Here is a 20,262-nt window from a genome sequence, read left to right on the forward strand (position 1 = left end):
TCAGATGTGGCAAGGCTTGCAAACTATTACCAACAAAGGGTATATAACAAAGTATTGAGATAAACTTTTGTTATTGACCAAATACTTATTTTCCACCATAATTTGCAAATAAATTCATTAAAAATCCTACAATGTGATTTTCTGGAGAAAAAAAAATCTCATTTTGTCTGTCATAGTTGAAGTGTACCTATGATGAAAATTACAGGCCTCTCTCATCTTTTTAAGTGAGAGAACTTGCACAATTGGTGGCTGACTAATTACTTTTTTGCCCCACTGTATAAATATAGGACAAAACACACATCACGACAAGAGAGACAACACTACATAAAGAGAGACCTAAGACAACAACATAGCAAGGCAGCAACACATGACAACATAGCATGGTAGCAACACAACATGACAACAACACGGTAGAAAAACAACATGGTAGCAGCACAAAACATGTTACAAACATTTTAGGGCACAGACAACAGCACAAAGGGCAAGAAGGTAGAGACAACAATGCATCACCAAAGCAGCCAAAACTGTCAGTAAGAGTGTCCCTGATTGAGTCTTTGAATGAAGAGATTGAGATAAAACTGTCTAGCTTGAGTGTTTGTTGCAGTTCGTTCCAGTCGCTAGCTGCAGCGAACTGAAAAGACGAGCGACCTAGGGATGTGTGCGCTTTGGGGACCTTTATGAATATGACTGGCAGAATGGATGTTGTATGTGGAGGATGAGGGCTGCAGTAGGTATCTCAGATAGGAGGGAGAGAGGCCTAATAGGGTTTTATAAGCATCAACCAGTGGGTCTTGCGACAGCTATACAGAGATGACCAGTTTACAGAGGAGAATAGAGTGCAGTGATGCGTCCTGTAAGGAGCATTGGTGGCAAATCTGATGGCCGAATGGTAAAGAACATCTAGCCGCTCGAGCCCTTACCTACCGATCTATAAATTACATCTAGCATGGGTAGGATGGTCATCTGAATCGGGGTTAGTTTGGCAGCTGGGGTGAAAGAGGAGCGATTACAATAGAGGAAACCAAGTCTAGATTTAACGGCATATAAATGGATGAGAGAGCTTCCTACTGCCTGAGCTATGTTGTTGATGTAAATTGAGAAGAGTGTGGGGCCTGGGATTGAGCCTTGGGGGTACTTAATATCAATCAATCAAATGTATTTATATAGCCCTTCTTACGTCAGCTGATGTCACAAAGTGCTGTGCAGAAGCCCAGCCTAAAACCACAGAACAGCAAGCAATGCAGGTGTAGAAGCACAGTTAGGAAAAGCTCCCTAGAAAGGCCAGAACCTAGGAAGAAACCTAGAGAGGAACCAGGCTCTGAGGGGTGGCCAGTCCTCTTCTGGCTGTGCTGGGTGGAGATTATAACAGAATATGGCCAAGATGTTCAAATGTTCATAAATGACCAGAAGGGTCAAATAATAATAATCACAGTGGTTGTTGAGGTTGCAACAGGTCAGCACCTCAGGAGTAAATGTCAATTGGCTTTTCATAGCCGATCATTCAGAGTATCTCTACTGCTCCTGCTGTCTCTAGAGAGTCTGGGACAGGTAGCATGTCCAGTGAACAGGTCAGGGTTCCACAGCCGCATGCAGAACAGTTGAAACTGGAGCAGCAGCACGGCCAGGTGGACTAGGGACAGCAAGGAGTCATCAAGCCAGGTAGTCCTGAGGCATGGTCCAGGGCTCAGTTCCTCCGAGAGAGAGAAAGAAAGAAAGAAAGAAAGAAAGAAAGAAAGAAAGAAAGAAAGAAAGAAAGAAAGAAAGAAAGAAAGAAAAAGAGAGAATTAGAGAGAGCATACTTAAATTCACACTTGACACCGGATAAGACAGGAGAAATACAACAGGTATAATAGACTGACCATAGCCCCGGACAGGGCAAAACTGGAAGGATATAACCCCAACCACTTTGCCAAAGCACAGCCCCACACCAATTGAGGGATATCTTCAACCACCAATTTACCATCCTGAGATAAGGCCTAGAAGTAACAAACGCGTGGATTAATTTTTCTGCATCATTTTTGGACAGAACGTTTCAGATTTTTGCAATGTTACGTAGATGGAAAAAAGCTGCCCTTGAAACAGTCTTCAGGGTACAGAGTGACGCCGAGGTCCTTCGCAGTTTTATTTGAGACGACTGTACAACCATTAAGATTAATTGTCAGATTCAACAGAAGATCTCTTTGTTTCTTGGGACCTAGAACAAGCATCTCTGTTTTGTCCGAGTTTAAAAGTAGAAAGTTTGCAGCCATCCACTTCCTTATGTCTGAAACACAGGCTTCTAGCGAGGGCAATTTTGGGGCTTCACCATGTTTCATTGAAATGTACAGCAGTGTGTCATCCGCATATCAGTGAAAGTTAACATTATGTTTTCGAATGACATCCCCAAGAGGTAAAATATATAGTGAACGGAACCTTGAGGAACACCGAAATGTACAGTTGATTTGTCAGAGGACAAACCATTCACAGAGACAAACTGATATCTTTCCGACAGATAAGATCTAAACCAGGCCAGAACTTGTCCGTGTAGACCAATTTGGGTTTCCAATCTCTCCAAAAGAATGTGGTGGTCGATGGTATCAAAAGCAGCACTAAGGTCTAGGAGCACGAGGACAGATGCAAAGCCTCGGTCTGACACCATTAAAAGGTAATTTACCACCTTTACAAGTGCAAGCTCTGTTCTATGTTGGGGTCTATGACCAGACTGAAGCATTTCGTATACATTGTTTGTCTTCAGGAAGGCAGTGAGTTGCTGCGCAAAAGCCTTTTCTAACATTTTTGAGAGGAATGGAAGATTCGATATAGGCCGATATTTTTTAAAATATTTTCTGGGTCAACGTTTGGCTTTTTCAAGAGAGGCTTTATTACTGCCACTTTTAGTGAGTTTGGTACACATCCGGTGGATAGAGAGCCGTTTATTATGTTCAACATAGGAGGGCCAAGCACAGGAAGCAGCTCTTTCAGTAGTTTAGTTGGAATAGGGTCCAGTATGCAGCTTGAAGGTTTAGAGGCCATGATTATTTTCATCATTGTGTCAAGAGATATAGTACTAAAACACTTGAGTGTCTCTCTTGATCCTAGGTCCTGGCAGAGTTGTGCAGACTCAGGACAACTGAGCTTTGAAGGAATACGCAGATTTAAAGAGGAGTCTGTAATTTGCTTTCTAATAATCATGATCTTTTCCTCAAAGAAGTTCATGAATTTATCATTGCTGAAGTGAAAGCCATCCTCTCTTGGGTAATGCTGCTTTTTAGTTAGCTTTGCGACAGTATCAAAAATAAATTTCGGATTGTTCTTATTTTTCTCAATTAAGTTGGAAAAATAGGATGATCGAGCAGCAGTAAGGGCTCTTCGATACTGCACGGTACTGTCTTTCCAAGCTAGTCGGAAGACTTCCAGTTTGGTGTGTCACCATTTCTGTCCCAATTTTCTGGAAGCTGTATACCAGGGAGCTAGTTTCTAAAGATAAATGTTTTTAGTTTTTTGTGGTGCAACTGCATCTAGGGTATTGCGCAAGGTTAAATTGAGTTCCTCAGTTAGGTGGTTAACTGATTTTTGTCCTCTGACGTCCTTGGGTAGACAGAGGGAGTCTGGAAGGACATCAAGGAATATTTGTGTTTTCTGTGAATTTATAGCACGACTTTTGATGTTCCTTGGTTGGGGTCTGAGCAGATTATTTGTTGCAATTGCAAACGTAATAAAACGGTGGTCCGATAGTCCAGGATTATGAGGAAAAACATTTATTCCATGGGACAAAACTAGGTCCAGAGTATGACTGTGACAGTGAGTAGGTCCAGAGACATGTTGGACAAAACCCACTGAGTCGATGATGGCTCCGAAAGCCTTTTGGAGTGGGTCTGTGGACTTTTCCATGTGAATTTTAAAGTCACCAAAAATTAGAATATTATCTGCTATGACTACAAGGTCCGATAGGAATTCAAGGAACTCAATGAGGAACTGAGGCCCTGAGGCCTGTAAACAGTAGCTATAAAAAGTGATTGAGTAGGCTGCATAGATTTCATGACTAGAAGCTCAAAAGACGAAAACATCAGTTTTTTTTTTGTAAATTGAAATTTGCTATCGTAATTGTTAGCAATACGGGATGCGGGATGCACGGGGGATAAGGTCACTACTGTAGCCAGGAGGTGAGGCCTCATTTAACACAGTAAATTCATCAGGGTATGTTTCAGTCAGGCCAATCACATCAAGATTATGATCAGTGATTAGTTCATTGACTATAATTGCCTTTGAAGTAAGGGATCTAACATTAAGTAGCCCTATTTTGAGATGTGAGGTATCACGATCTCATTCAATAATGACAGGAATGGAGGAGGTCTTTATCCTAGTGAGATTGCTAAGGCGAACACCGCCATGTTTAGTTTTGCCCAACCTAGGTCGAGGCACAGACACAGTCTCAATGGGGATAGCTGAGCGGACTACACTGACTGTGCTAGTGGCAGACTCCTCTAAGCTGGCAGGCTGGCTAACAGCCTGCTGCCTGGCCTGCACCCTATTTCATTGTGGAGCTAGAGGAGTTAGAGCCCTGTCTATGTTTGTAGATAAGATGAGAGCACCCCTCCAGCTAGGATGGAGTCCGTCACTCCTCAGCAGGTCAGGCTTGGTCCTGTTTGTGGGTGAGTCCCAGAAAGAGGGCCAATTATCTACAAATTCTATATTTTGGGAGGGGAAGAAAACAGTTTTCAACCAGCGATTGAGTTGTGAGACTCTGCTGTAGAGCTCATCACTCCCCCTAACTGGGAGGGGGCCAGAGACAATTACTCGATGCCGACACATCTTTCTAGCTGATTTACACGCTGAAGCTATGTTGCGCTTGGTGACCTCTGACATCGTTGGTGCTGACGTGGATAACAATATCTCTATACTCTTTACACTCGCCAGTTTTAGCTTTAGCCAGCACCATCTTCAGATTAGCCTTAATGTCGGTAGCCCTGCCCCCTGGTAAACAGTGTATGATCGCTGGATGATTCGTTTTCAGTCTAATACTGCGGGTAATTGAGTCGCCAATGACTAGAGTTTTCAATTTATCAGAGCTAATGGTGGGAAGCTTCGGCGTCTCAGCCCCCGTAACGGGAGGAGTAGAGACAAGAGAAGGCTCGGCCTCTGACTCCGACTCGTTGCTTAATGGGGAAAACCGGTTGAAAGTTTCTGTCGGCTGAATGAGCGACAGCGGTTGAGCATTCCTGCAGCATTTCCCTCCAGAAACCGTGAGAAAGTTGTCCGACTGCGGGACTGTGCAAGGGGATTTATACTAAAGTTACTATCTGTATTTACTGGTGCACAGATGCTGATTCATCCTTTCCTACACTGAAATTACCCTTGCCTAACGATTGCGTCTGAAGCTGGGCTTGTAGCACAACTATCCTCGCCGTAAGGCGATCGTTCTCCTGTATATTAGCAGTACAGCGACTGCAATTAGAAGGCACCATGTTAATGTTACTACTTAGCTTCGGCTGTTGGAGGTCCTGACGAACCATGTCCAGATAAAGCGTCCAGAGTGAAAAAGTTTAATGAAAAAAAGTTGAGTGAGGGAAAAACTAAAACTAAAACTATAAAAAGTAAAAATCGTAAAGTTGTCAGGTAGCAAAGTAAGGTTGGGAACAAAATGCACAGCAACACGTAAACAAGCTGTAGCTATGTTGCGCTTGGTGACCTCTGACTGTCTCATCCTAACATCTTCAGATTAGCCTTAACCTCGGTAGCCCTGCCCCCTGGTAAACAGTGTATGATTGCTGGATGATTCGTTTTCAGTCTAATACTGCGGGTAATGGAGTCGCCAATGACTAGAGTTTCCAATTTGACAGATCTAATGGTGGAAGGCTTCGGCATCTCAGACCCGTAACGGGAGGAGTAGAGACCAGAGAAGGCTCGGCCTCTGACTCTGACTCGCTGCTTAATGGGGAGAACCGGTTGAGCATTCCTACAGCATTTCCTTCCAGAAGCCATGAGAAAGTTGTCCAGCTGTGGGACTGTGTGAGGGGATTTATACTTCTATCTGTATTTACTGGTGGCACAGACGCTGTTTCATCCTTTCCTTCACTTAAATTACCCTTTCCTAAGGGTTACGTTGTCCATATAATAGAGCTATGAAAAGGAGGGTGTTGGGGCACCATAAGCTGCCGGAACAGCTTCAATGCGCCTTGGCATAGATTCTACAAGTGTCTGGAACTCTATTGAAGGGATGAAACACCATTCTTCCACAAGAAATTCCATAATTTAGTGTTTTGTTGATGATGGTGGAAAACTCTCTCAGGCACCGCTCCAGAATCTCCCATAAGTGTTCAAACGGGCTGAGATCTGGTGACTGAGACACACACACACCCTTTAAAACCCCTCTGATCCTTTGGAACTCTTCTCAAAGTCACTAAGATCTTCTTCTAGCCATGGTAGCCGAAATAATGGGCAACTGGGCATTTTTATACATGACGCTAAGCATGATGGGGTGTTAATTGCTAATTGCTTCCACACCTGTGTGAAAGCACCTGCTTTCAATATAGTTTGTATCCTCATTTACTCAAGTGTTTCCTTTATTTTGGCAGTTATCTGTACATCAGTGTTACTGTACCAAAGTTACGGGGAACGCATTTTTGGGAACATTAAGTTAATTAAAACATCTTAGGGCTGCAATCCCATTAACGGGATCGATATGACAACAGCCAGTGAAAGTGCAGGGCGCCAAATTCAAAACAACAGAAATCTCATAATAAAAATTTTAAAAACATACATGTTTCTTATACCGTTTTAAAGGTAATCTTGTTGTTAATCCCCTCACCATGTCCGATTTCAAATAGGCTTTACAGCGAAAGCACCACAAATGATTCTGTTAGGTCACCACCAACTCACAGAAAAACACAGCCATTTTTCCAGCCAAAGAAAAGAGTCACAAAAAGCACAAATAGAGATAAAATTAATCACTAACCTTTGATGATCTTCATCAGATAACACTCATAGGACTTCATGTTACACAACACATGTATGTTTTGTTTGATAAAGTTCATATTTATATTAAAAAATCTCAGTATACATTGTTAACTAGTTCCAAAAACATCCGGTGATATTGCAGAGAGCCACATCATTTTACAGAAATACTCATTATAAATGTTGATGAAAATACAATTGTTAGACATACATAAATATAGATATACCTCTCCTTAATGCAACCGCTGTGTCAGATTTCAAAAAAACTTTACGGAAAAAGCAAACCATGCAATAATCTGAGAACGGCACTCAGAAAAAAAAAATGTATCCGCCATGTTGGTGTCAACAGAGATCAGAAATAACATTATAAATATTCCCTTACCTTTGATGATCTTCATCAGAATGCCCAGGAATCCTAGTTCCACAATAAATGTTTGATTTGTTCGATAATGCCCATTATTTATGTCCAAGTAGCTACTTTTGTTAGGTGTTTAGTAAACAAATCCAAACGCTCGTGCAGGTCCAGCCGAACATCGGACGAAAACTTCAAAAAGTTATATTACCGGTCGTAGAAACATTTCAAACTAAGTATAGAATCAATCTTGAGGATGTTTTTATCATAAATCTTCAATAACGTTCCAACCGGAGAATTCCATTGTCTGTAGAAAAGCCATGGAACGCAGGTCGCTATCATGTGAAATGCGCATGACCAGGATCTGGCTCTCTGCCAGACCACTGACTCAGAGAGCTCTCCTCCGGCCCAACATCACAGTAGAAGCCTCATTCAAGTTTCTAAAGACGGTTGACATCTAGTGGAAGCAACATAACCAATATCCCACTGTGTATGTAATAGAGGCTGGGTTGAAAATCGACCAACCTCAGATTCCCCACTTCCTGTTTGGATTTCTACACAGGTTTTTGCCAGCCACATAAGTTCTGTTATACTCACAAACATCATTCAAACAGTTTTACATCCAAGCTACTCAATACTGCCCCTGTAGCCATAAGAAGTTGTTTAATGGTAAAAAATTATTCCAAGACAAAAGACATCTTATTGAAAGAAACCCTTTTGCTTTGAAAGGGGCAACTTAATTGTCAGAATGTGGAAGAGAGCTCCATTAAAAAAGCTGTCCCACTTACCAGGGAAACACACACCCTCAGGGGAACTCATGAACTTTTACTGCATTATCAAATTATGTACACACCAGTTTTCACATCACAAAAGGCAGGCAAACAATCACTTACGACAAGCGTCTCATTTCATTCCTGGGGGAAGGGGTGCTGTAGTTAGACTCACTAGGATGCAACTCTGTCTCTGGTGTTTGCTTGGAGGCAAAGCTATCCACTGTTGAAATGCATAGAATGCTGGCTGTCCACGCCAAAGTAGAAGTCAGTCGTGTGCTTCATCTCGTCCGTATGACCTGTCTCCTCGATCCAGTGGCCAATAGGGTGGCAGTACACCCCATCCACCAGGTTGCTCTGGTCGTACACACAACATCTGTCGTGGTGGGAACCGTTGCCTTCCCAGATGAAATTGCCCCCCACTCGTTTGATTAACTTCAACCACTAGCTCTCTTGGCAAGGTTCTGCTAGGTGCATGGCGGCGATTCAGAGGCAAGGCTCATGCATGGACAAAACCAGCGGCGTCCATTTCATCAGAACCGCATTGTTTTGGTCCCAGTGACCCATCTCCGGACGAGACCCTAACACAAACACCTCTACGTCTGGGCACTCCGGAGTGAGAATGACGCCGCACCTGTATAACTCAATATCAGCCATGTTAGCTAACAATTTTTAGAGTGGTAGTTAGTCTAGCCAGCTATCTAAACATGGCCAAATACCGACCGGGCATGCAGGGCACATGCCCAGGATCCTTGACCTCCATGGGGCCCCCATTTATTTTGTTTGTCATTCTCACTCAGATATCATAGTAACATGGCATAAGTAATCGAAAAATGTGTAGAATTGCAGGAAACTAGCTTTAAAACGGCAAAAATGTGTCTCTACCCCATGTCAAAATGGGTAGAATTGCAGGAAATATGCTGTAAAACTGCAAAAATATTCACTCTGCCCCATGGCAAAATGTGTAGAATTGCAGGGAATGTAAAAAAAAATCCCTCCTTCTTCGAAAGGAGTGTCACTAAAATGTTTTGCCGCGCGGTGGGGGGCCTCCAAACCAAATCTCGCTTAGGGCCCCCAAAAGGCTAGGGCCGCTACAATACCGAGGACAATAATGTAAAGAGAGGTTCAGCAAATTTCAGAGCTGGACAAAGGGATAAACTGTACTTTAGTTAGCTGCCCACTAGCTGACATTATGTGAACTCCAATATATTTTGTATTCATTGGGTCTCTTACAGTCCCTACATTGTTCGATTTTCTCCTGTTGCTAGCTGGGTCTGGAGAGTGAGTCAGCTCTCAGTGTGCTCAATCAGTTAGCTGTGGTGGGGGGGTGTAGAGGCAGGAGGAGGCAGGGCTGTTTCTGTTTCTGTCCACTGTAGGTGGATTGTTGGGGGGGATAAGCAGGAGTGTGACGGAGTAGGGGATGGGGCAGGAAATAAGAGTCAGTGATGACGCAAGGACTTTGCTGAGAGGACTTCCGATACGTACAGGCTATCAGCACTCATAGCTCAAACCCTGCTGCACACGGTACTGAGAATAATATAAATGAACTATAGAGAACACAATGACACTGCAGGTGTGTGTGTGTGTGTGTGTGTGTGTGTGTGTGTGTGTGTGTGTGTGTGTGTGTGTGTGTGTGTGTGTGTGTGTGTGTGTGTGTGTGTGTGTGTGTGTGTGTGTGTGTTGGCATAGAAACAAGCCAAGGTACATAAAATCTGTACCAACCTGACAAGAAAATTTGGCTGAAATTCAAGTCTTGCGTAATTGGTCAGCTGCTCGATTAAGTTCTGTGTCCATATGTGTTAGGAGAAGTGATGAATAGATGCCAGAACAAGGAGCAGTACCGGAACGAGGAGCTCCAATCTCTCTTTGCAAGTATGTCTCCTTCCCTTCCCGAAATTTGAAAGATGCTATACACCTGCAGAATCATGATTTGTCCAAATAACCAGTGACGAAAAACCCAAGCACCAGAACTATTGCTGCTCATGCGTTGGCTATACACTATTGCTGCTAGTGTGCTAGCTATCTGTGTCCATAGTATAAAGACAGAATTACTACGGTACCATTTATGTTTACGTAGTCTGCCCACAAGAGATTATGTAACAATTAATTTGTTACAATAAGCATCATGACTAAGAAATTGTAATTATGCAAATGAGACACAACATTGCACACACCACCATAGAAATAGAATGATTAGAACAGGCTTGGAACCTCTAACCCTGCCAATTTGAATGGTAAACTGACTGGTACATTTTTTATACTTGTTTCTGATTGGCTTGAAGGGCATTCTAGAGCGTGCATTATTTCCCTATAATGCACAGTATATCAGCATGGTAGAATTCAATGGCTGTAGTTCATTCTGACATGTTCTATGTTTGAGCTGTTTTTGAAAGCATAAGTCGAATTATAAACATTATTAGCACTGTTGAATTTGATTTTCATAATAGCAAGCTAGGACTGATGGTTTGGTTAGCTAAAGTAGCGAGTCTGTTTGTTTGGTTACCAAGGCAACTACTGTAGATATCTGTGTAGTAAACTCTGATTCTGATTCTGATTATGAGGAGGTCCCTGATTAATTTTCTATCACAAAAGGGGTCCCTGGCCCCAAATAGTTTGAAAACCCCTGATCTTAATTGGAAAGGTGAATTGTTTGGTTCCTCTGCCATGCTCAGCTAGGAGGTTGAATTGATGAAACTGAGGTCCATTCGGGAGTGCTAATTATCCTGTGGTGTTGGGCAATGCAATGTTGTTAAATCCCAAGGGGGAGAGAAGGGTATTAACCAGCCGGGCAAGGATGATACAAACAAGGTTAAACACTATTATTAAGAAGTGTGTAGGCCTGTCTAAGAAATGTTCATTTTAATGCCTGGATATGGTTATTGGCTAATTCATGTATTTATTTAATGACAATTACATTTGATTGGTTGATAATGGTATGTTACAGGTAGCCTATCCTACAAAAACCTTGTCATTGCTGTCTAGATCAGACCCAGTAAGGTAGGCATACCATAATGTTCATATTAGGTTTCTTTAGGGATATTATTATTTTCTGATAATGACCATGTCAATAGTGCTATAAATTCAAATAAAATGTTCGGTAAGAAGCCTCATTTTCCAGAAGCAGGTTTTTATATTGAATCATTACCAGCAATGACTCTGTAGGTGGTACACACAGGGCTTCACAGCTGCCATGCTGTGAGAGTGGGCAAGATATCACACCCTTTCTTCCTACAGGAAAGGGATGCCTCTCTAAGCACTGGGCTTCCTGTGGGCTAAATTAACACAGACTCTTTTCCTGCCTGGATTAATACTGAGCCATAGAGTACCAACAGCACTTCTCTCCTTCTCTACTCTTCTCCTTCTATCCATCTCTCTCTCTATCTATCTCTGTCTATCGCTCTGTCTATTGCTCTCTCATGTTGTTTACACTGCAAAGTGCTGTACCGTCTGTGCTTTTTCAGTCATTTGTATACCCAATCGATTCAGTAAATAACATAAAACAGTGCAATATGTGGCAATTTATTGATAGTTCAATGCCATATTGCCCCATAATGTACCCTTTGGGCTTCACAAAACCAGACATTGCCCTAATCAGTAATACCTCCTCTTCTGTTGTCCATATTTCCATGCTGTTGACCTTGATGAGGCCGCCCACGTGTCCACTTACTCATTCACTCTCTACAGCTCAATGTATACCCTTTGACCAATGAGTGGAGTGGACTTTACTCCTCTTCCTGGTCAAAACAGGAAACTGGGGGTGGGGAGGGAGGGGGTGCTCTGGTGATTTTGCTCCATTGTCTCTGCTTTCCTCTGCAGGTGCACTCGGGCTCCTGACTAAATAACAACAAACGTGTGTGTGTACTGTATATTATCTATTTTGAAATTAAACTGATTGTGTGTGTGTGTGTGTGTGTGTGTGTGTGTGTGTGTGTGTGTGTGTGTGTGTGTGTGTGTGTGTGTGTGTGTGTGTGTGTGTGTGTGTGTGTGTGTGTGTGTGTGTATGTGTGTGTGTGTGTGAATATTTAGAGTAATAAGAAAAGCACTCATCTTCTGCTGTGGCTCAGTTTAATGATTTTAATGAAGGTAGCTCCAGTTATGACTAATACAGCAGAGGTATTTGTCAAGGCTGGGAGAAGAAATGGCGTTAATAATCTGTTTTTAATGCTGAGGATAATGAGTGGAAGGGGGATTATACAAACGTGATCTGAAATAAGAAAAGGTTACTTACCAAAGCCCTGGCTTAATGACTGTAGGTCACCAGATGGTATGGTAAACAATGGCAGATCAGGACCCACTGGGCACAGACGTCAATTCAACGTCTATTCCACGTTGGTTCAATGTAATTTTGTTGAAATGATGTGGAAACATGTTGATTCAAGCAGTGTGTGCCCAGTGGGTAACTATTTTCCAGGTTGTTTGAGTGAGCTCACAGAACAGTACAGGTATTCATTTCCACTGTGGCGCAGAAACACGGTTAAGTATCATTTGTTTGTCTATAACGTGATAGTTCTCTCTAATTGCTGTAAGTTCACTGGCCATGTGTTCTTTCCTTTGTAGAAATGTGGTAGGTGTGCTGCGCTGCATTAGTTCCTTGTTCCATTGACTCCTCCACAATATCGTCAGGTATTTATCAAATGTAGAGCATGAGTTGGAACACATTCCAACAGTCTACTCGGCCAACAGTCTACGGTTTTGAATGAGTATGGCTTTATTGTTAGACACAGTCTTCAAGTACATTGCAAACTCACGCTCATGTCATTGGTGCAGTAAGTAGCCTATCTGAGACTGGTCATTATGTGTGCAACCTAATATTATGTCCTAGTCATTAGCTACCATAATGAGTACATGTGTAAGTCAGACTTATAGAGCGCCATAGTCATTAGGAACCATAATGAGTACATGTGTAAGTCAGACTTACAGAGAGCCCTTGTGATTTCAGTGACATCATTCTCATCTTCAGAAAACGGTGACATGGTAGAATCTCTTCAAGATAAATTCTTAATTTAGATGTAGTTAATGGATGAATATATGTTATAAAAGCACCTTGTTAGGAGGAAGTGAGAGAGAGAGCAGCAGAGAGAAAGAGTGTCAGACAGAAAGAGAGAGAAATATATACTGTGATATGGTGATACAGCCTCTGCAGAAGTCAGGGCATTCATACTTCTTGCGCTTTACGGAGCAGCGCAGCGCTGTTGAGCAGAGCTGTTGTGAAGGAAGTTGTCAATGAATTGAGTTGGTGTTTATATAGGACATGTCAAATTAGGTTTTCATATGTGATTGGTTTTCCCATGTGAATTTGCAATAAAGGTTCAATAAAAATAAATAAAATAAAAATTACACATATGAAAGGGAGATTTTCATGTGAAAGTTTTCACATGTGAAACTGCATATCCGATTTTCACGTGAGGTGAAAATATGTTACTCTCCTCACTTGTGAAAAAGTTGTGTTAACATGTGATGTAATACCTGTGAACATATGGTTTCACATATGAACTAGCCTCATGTTTTTTCAACATGTGAATACAGCCATTTCACATGTGAAACTGCAAATTTCACGTTTTTTTGGAAGGGCCAGCTCCACACATTCACCGAAAATGATTTAATGAGTGAGATTATATTAAACGTGAGTTAGGGGAAATAAAAATTATACTATGTTGAAGTTGATTGTGTTAATCAAAAGACAAAAGACTCCTCTATGTAACTATGCAGCTCTGTTCACTCTATTTCCCTGATATTAGGATAATAAGGTCAGAGAAGAAGAAGCAGGAACAGATCTTATGGAGGGCATTGAAAGTATTGGATACAGAGAGAGAATGTAGGTTATTGATCATTCAGAGATATATGGGTTAATGTGCCCTCTTGGAACCGTGTGCTCTACCCTGGTTGTTTGTGGTTAGTTTGTAGCCAGCAGCAGCACACAGACAACCACTTGTTTCAGAGAAAGACCATGGCCCCATTGTGGGTTAGCACTAATAGTCTGTTCTCACTGATGGCTGGCCTGCATACAGACAGACAGAGGCACTTAGTCACTGAGTAGGTGGACAGACAGACAGACACGATGCTTCACTCTCCCAACCTCTCCACAGTGCATTACTTGTACTTATCAGAAAAACCTGGTGCAGTCGCTCAGTTGCCTCTCTCTCTCTCTCCCCCTCTCCTGCTCTAACACACACATACAGATTGACTATTTCTCTCCCTTTTCAAATGTCACACACACACAGACACACATACAGAGATGGGCAAAAGGTACAGTACATCTAAAAGTATATTTTTACAAATACAAAATACCCGACAGGCAAACCAAGGTACGCAGCCTGTATACAGTAATTTTATCTATTTCGAATTTTCAAAATGCAAAATAAATTTGCAGGTTGACGCCTTAATTACAACAACATTCTCAGTAATGATAACAAAAAAAAGTTTACTTGCTATGACTGTGATGTTTTATTTTTTATTTTTAAATCTACCTATTGGCTTATTTTTTTACTTATTCTGTACATGTTGCTGCTACTGTCTCTTATGAAAAAAATACTTCTGGACATCAGAACGCCGATTACTCACCACGAACAGGCAGAAGCTTTTTTTCCTTTAACGAGTCCGACGAGCCCAACGTGAAGGACATATTGCTTTCCCGGGAACAGGCTCAAATCCCAGTCATTTGCGTGAAGAGAAGATGGAGAAAAAGAGGATGGAGGTCGGCCTTCTGAGAATTCCCCCACTGCCTTCCATTTTACTAGCTGACATGCAATCATTGGAAATTAAAATCAACGACCTACGAGGAAGATTAAACTACCAACGGAATATTAAAAACTGTAATATCTTATGCTTCACGGAGTCGTGGCTGAACGATGACATTATCAACATACAGCTGGCTGGTTATACGCTGTATCGGCAGGATAGAACAGTGGCGTCTGGTATATTGGCATATTTGTAACAGCTGGTGCACGATATCTAAGGAAGTCTCAAAGTTTTGCTCACCTGAGGTAGAGTATCTCATGATAAGTTGTAGACCACACTATCTACCTAGCCGTTTCATGCGTGAGTTCCAAATATCTCTAAACGGGCACCCCAGCCTGAGTTTTTTTATGCATGTGATGTTAGAATGTTCTCTCCGTTCCAGAATGTGATTGTTACGCAACAGTACATTTAATCCGTGCTGCCCTCAAGCCAAGGCACGCAGCCTGTTTTTATTTATAGCCTGTTTCAACTTCAATTTCAAATGATTTTCTAACATGTTTTTATTTTCTAAGGACAGTTTGAATTGAGGTGTGTTCCGCATCCTCATTCATTCACATACAATTTTACTTTTGTGGATAATACATTTTTCTGACTCTGACAAAATTCCCCAAGCACTTCCCAATTGTTTGTGCAGTTCTCCCGTTAGAACATGATCTGCACACACGTGTTCACATTTTCCATTGGTTGCTCGCATCGCAGTCATTGTTGTTTTCGTTACTAATAATAACTTTGTAAATGTGTGCGTTTGTCACGTTCTGACTTTTATTTCCTTTGTTTTGTCTTTATTTAGTATGGTCAGGGCGTGAGTTGGGGTGAGCAGTCTATGTTTGTTTTTCTATGTTTGGTTTCTGTTTCGGCCTAGTATGGTTCTCAATCAGAGGCAGGTGTCGTTAGTTGTCTCTGATTGAGAATCATACTTAGGTAGCTTGGGTTTCACTTTTGAGTTGTGGGTGTTTGTTTCCGTGTGAGTGTTTGTTGCCACCCGGTACTGTTTCGGTTTTTGTTCATGTTCACGTTTATTGTTTTATATTTCATAGTGTTCAGTTTATATCTTAAAATAAATGTTATGGACACTTACCACACTGCGCATTGGTCCTCTGATCCTTCTCGCTTCTCCTCTTCAGAAGAGGAGGAGGAATGCCGTTACAGAAATACCCACCAACCAAGGACCAAGCAACGTGGTAACAGGCAGCAGCAGGAGAGGCAGCGATACCTGGAGAACTGGACTAGGGAGGAGATTCTGGACGGTAAAGGACCCTGGGAACAGCCAGGGGAATATCGGCGAAGTGTGGCGAAGCCAGGAAGGAGACCTGCGCCAATTTCCCGTGCTTACCGGAGAGAAAGAGGGACCAGGCAGGCACCGTGTTATGCGGTGGAGGGCACAGTCTCCCCAGTGCGTGTGCATAGCCCTTTGCGGTACATTCCAGCTCCTCGTATCGGCCGGGCTAGAGTGGGCATCGAGCCAGGTGCCATGAAGCCGGCTCTATGCATCTGGTCTCCTGGCTACGGGGAATATTCAACCAAGTAAGGTTGGGCAGGCTCTGTGCTCAAGAGCTGCAGTGCGCCTGCACAGTCCGGTCTACCCAGTGCCACCTCCACGCACCAGCCCTCCGGTGGCAGCTCCCCGCACCAGGCTGTCTCTCCGTCTTCTGCCTACAGGTGCTCCCGCCTGTCCAGCGCTGGCAGAGTCTCCCGTCTGTCCTGAGCCGCCATAGTCTCCCGTCTGTCCTGAGCCGCCAGATTCTCCCGTCTGTCCTGAGCCGCCAGAGTCTCCCGTCTGTCCTGAGCCGCCAGAGTCTCCCGTCTGTCCTGAGCCGCCAGAGCCGCCAGTCTGTCCTGAGCCGCCAGAGCCGCCAGTCTGTCCTGAGCCGCCAGAGCCGCCAGTCTGTCCTGAGCCACCAGAGCCGCCAGTCTGTCCTGAGCCGCCAGAGCCGCCATTCAGCCAGGAGCCTCCAGAGCCGTCAGCCGGCCAGGAGCCACCAGAGCCGCCAGTCAGCCAGGAGCCACCAGAGCCGTCAGTCAGCCAGGAGCCGCCAGAGCCGTCAGTCAGCCAGGAGCCGCCAGAGCCGTCAGTCAGCCAGGAGCCGCCAGAGCCGTCAGTCAGCCAGAGCCGCCAGAGCCGTCAGTCAGCCAGGAGCCGCCAGAGCCGTCAGTCAGCCAGGCGATGCCAGAATCGCCCTTCACTCCGGAGCTGCCGGAGTCTCCCGCCTGTCCGGCCCGCCGGAGTCTCCCACCTGTCCGGCCCCGCCGGAGTCTCCACCTGTCCAGCACCGGCGGAGTCTCCCGCCTGTCCGGTGCTGCCGGAGTCTCCGTCCATTCGAGACCCATTTCTGCCCTGCCCCCTTCCGGAGCTCAAATGTTGGTTATTTTGTCAATGCAATATACTATTTTTATAGCAGTGTCTATTATGTTACTTCTTTGTAGCATTGTTTTATTGCTATATCCTTATATTGTATTCTAATTACTAATAATTCCTCTTTATTCTGTACTTTCAGAAACCACAAACAGGATTTACCAATATCATTACAGGAACTGGAGCTGGACATCTTACGAGCTGAAGACTGAGGCTTTTGTATGCTAGTGTACACTCCTTAACACTCCTTAACACTCCTTAACAGTTTACCTGGATGGAAACACAGCAAGAAAACACATAGGACAATATGTAATGGTCGTCTATTTTATTGGTTGAACAACAACAACTTGTTTTAGTAGAGGGGAAAAAACGGAATATGCATAACCCATATTTAATATTCATGCAGTGACTGAACAACAACTGCATTTCCACCCCCCACCTCTGAAGGCATAGTATCATTGCAGGTCACCTGTCAAGTCACCTGTCAGGTCAGCCAGTCACTAATTGCTGCAGATGTGCTCAATAGTGCTTGAGCATATGATACTCCCAAAAGCATGGTGAAATACATAGAGGTGTATCACAAGCGAAACACAAAACGTATTTTGTCAACTTCCTCTGCTTACTTCTCCTAGTGCCAGATAGGCAGACTTTGCAGTGCCTCCGTCTGTGAATACCTTGAGCAGCAGTTTGAGGGACTTTGCAGGGAAAATCCAGTGCAGTGTCTGCAGCTGTCTGCAGCTGGACGACCCCAAGTGGATGGGCGCCGAGGGGTGTGGTGCTCCTCCAGCAGCTCTCTCATGAGGTTCTCTCTGTACTTTTGGTAGGTAATTACTTTACCTATGAGGGAGTGGGGAGGATGAGGGAAGGGATTGGATAATGAGGCAGTGGTAGGTGGGTGAGATATTGTCACTATAATTGCATAATGGAACTGTATATGAACTGTAGATCTGTTTTATATGTACCACAAGAGAACCAAGAAATGAAGAGCGACACCACGGCTGTCTTTTTGGCTTTTATGTCGATCTGCAATAGTATTGTGAAAAGACAAGACAGGAACACATCAGTCTCCAATGCACCATCTGACAAGTTGTTCTTTCTCTCTCAGTGTTTTCTCAGACTCACACAATCACATTCATACATGAAGCCATAATGTATAGTATAAAATAATAACCAGTCCTTAACACAAAGAATGTATATCTTAATTCTTAAACAAGAGAACCATACCTGCAATAGTATTGTGAAAAGACAGGACAGGAACACATCAGTCTCCAATGTACCATCTGACAAATTGTTCTATACAGGATCATGAAGAAAGGTAAAACACATATCCTGTCTCACATCCCCAATACATTGCTAGGTGCTTTCAGTGTTGACAGTACCAAAATACAACAACTCATGTACAAAAACACTGCAACACAAACAAGTTACAACGTGAAATCGCCTCTATCCCATTCAGACCATAGAGGACCAAACTACATCTCCCATAATGCAATGCCAGCACCAGTCGGCAGCTCAGCTCATCGTCTGCATCACAGAAACGCATACTAGCTAGCAACAGCATCACCTTTTAGCACTCTGTAAACTATATTAATAACAACATTAAAACTCTGAAAGTTACATATTTCAATAGTCTCACACTCCCTTATAACAATATCTACAGCATTAACCTTGGGATGTTTTATTTATTTTGTGACTAGGGGGCAGTATTTTCATTTTTGGAAAAATAACGTTCCCGTAGTAAACGGGACATTTTGTCAGGACAAGATGCTAGAATATGCATATGATTGACAGCTTGGGATAGAAAACACTCTAAAGTTTCCAAAACTGTAAAATATTGTCTGTGAGTATAACAGAACTGATGTTGCAGGCGAAAGCCTGAGAAAAATCAAATTCGGAAGTGCCTCATGTTTTGAAAGCGATGCGTTCCAATGCGTCCCTATTGAGCAGTGAATGGGCTATTAACCAGATTACTCTTTCTCCGTATTCCCAAAGGTGTCTACAGCATTGTGACGTAGTTTTACGCATTTATGTTGAAGAATACCCGTAAGCGGCTACATTGCGCAAGTGGTCACCTAATGGCTCCCAGAGTGACTCTCGCGTAAAATACAGAGGTAGCCATTATTCCAATCGGTCCTACTGAAAAACGAATTGTCCCGGTGGATATATTATCTAATAGATATTTGAAAAACACCTTGAGGATTGATTATAAACAACGTTTGCCATGTTTCTGTCGATATTATGTAGCTAATTTTTAATACTTTTCTGTGTTTTCGTGACTGCAATTTCCGGGTGATTTCTCAGCCAAACGTGAAGAACAAACGGAGCTATTTAGCCTATAAGGAACATTTGCTATCTAACTGGGAGTCTCGTGAGTGAAAACATCTGAAGCTCATCAAAGGTAAACTATTTAATTTGATTGCTTTTCTGATTTCCGTGACCAAGTTACCTGCTGCTAGCTGGACAAAATGCTGTGCTAGGCTATCGATAAACTTACACAAATGCTTGTCTAGCTTTGGCTGTAAAGCATATTTTGAAAATCTGAGATGCCAGGGGGTGATGAACAAAAGGCTAAGCTGTGTCTCAATATATTTCATTTGTGATTTTCATGAATAGGAATAATATTTTCTAGGAATATTTATGTCCGTTGTGTTAGGATAATTAGTGTCAGTCGATGATTACGCTCCCGATTGCGCGATGGGGAGTCACTAGAGGTATTCACGTTATGGACTTCTACAAAGGAGTAATCTGCAACAATCTGCCGTTTACAATCTAAAATTGACGCCCTCAATCTCACACAAATTATCAATGAACCTACCAGGTACCTCCCCAAAGCCATAAACACGGGCACCCTCATAGATATCATCCTAACCAACTTGCCCTCTAAATACACCTCTGCTGTCTTCAACCAAGATCTCAGTGATCACTGCCTCATTGTCTGCATCCGTAATGGGTCAGTGGTCAAACGACCTCCACTCATCACTGTCAAACGCTCCCTGAAACACTTCAGCGTCAGCAAACAGGCCTTTCTAATCGACCTGGCCGGGGTATCCTGGAAGGATATTGATCACATCCTGTCAGTAGAGGATGCCTGGTTATATTTTTTAAATGCCTTCCTA

This window comes from Oncorhynchus clarkii, chromosome 30 (assembly GCF_045791955.1).
Source record: "Oncorhynchus clarkii lewisi isolate Uvic-CL-2024 chromosome 30, UVic_Ocla_1.0, whole genome shotgun sequence".
NCBI lineage: Eukaryota > Metazoa > Chordata > Actinopteri > Salmoniformes > Salmonidae > Oncorhynchus > Oncorhynchus clarkii.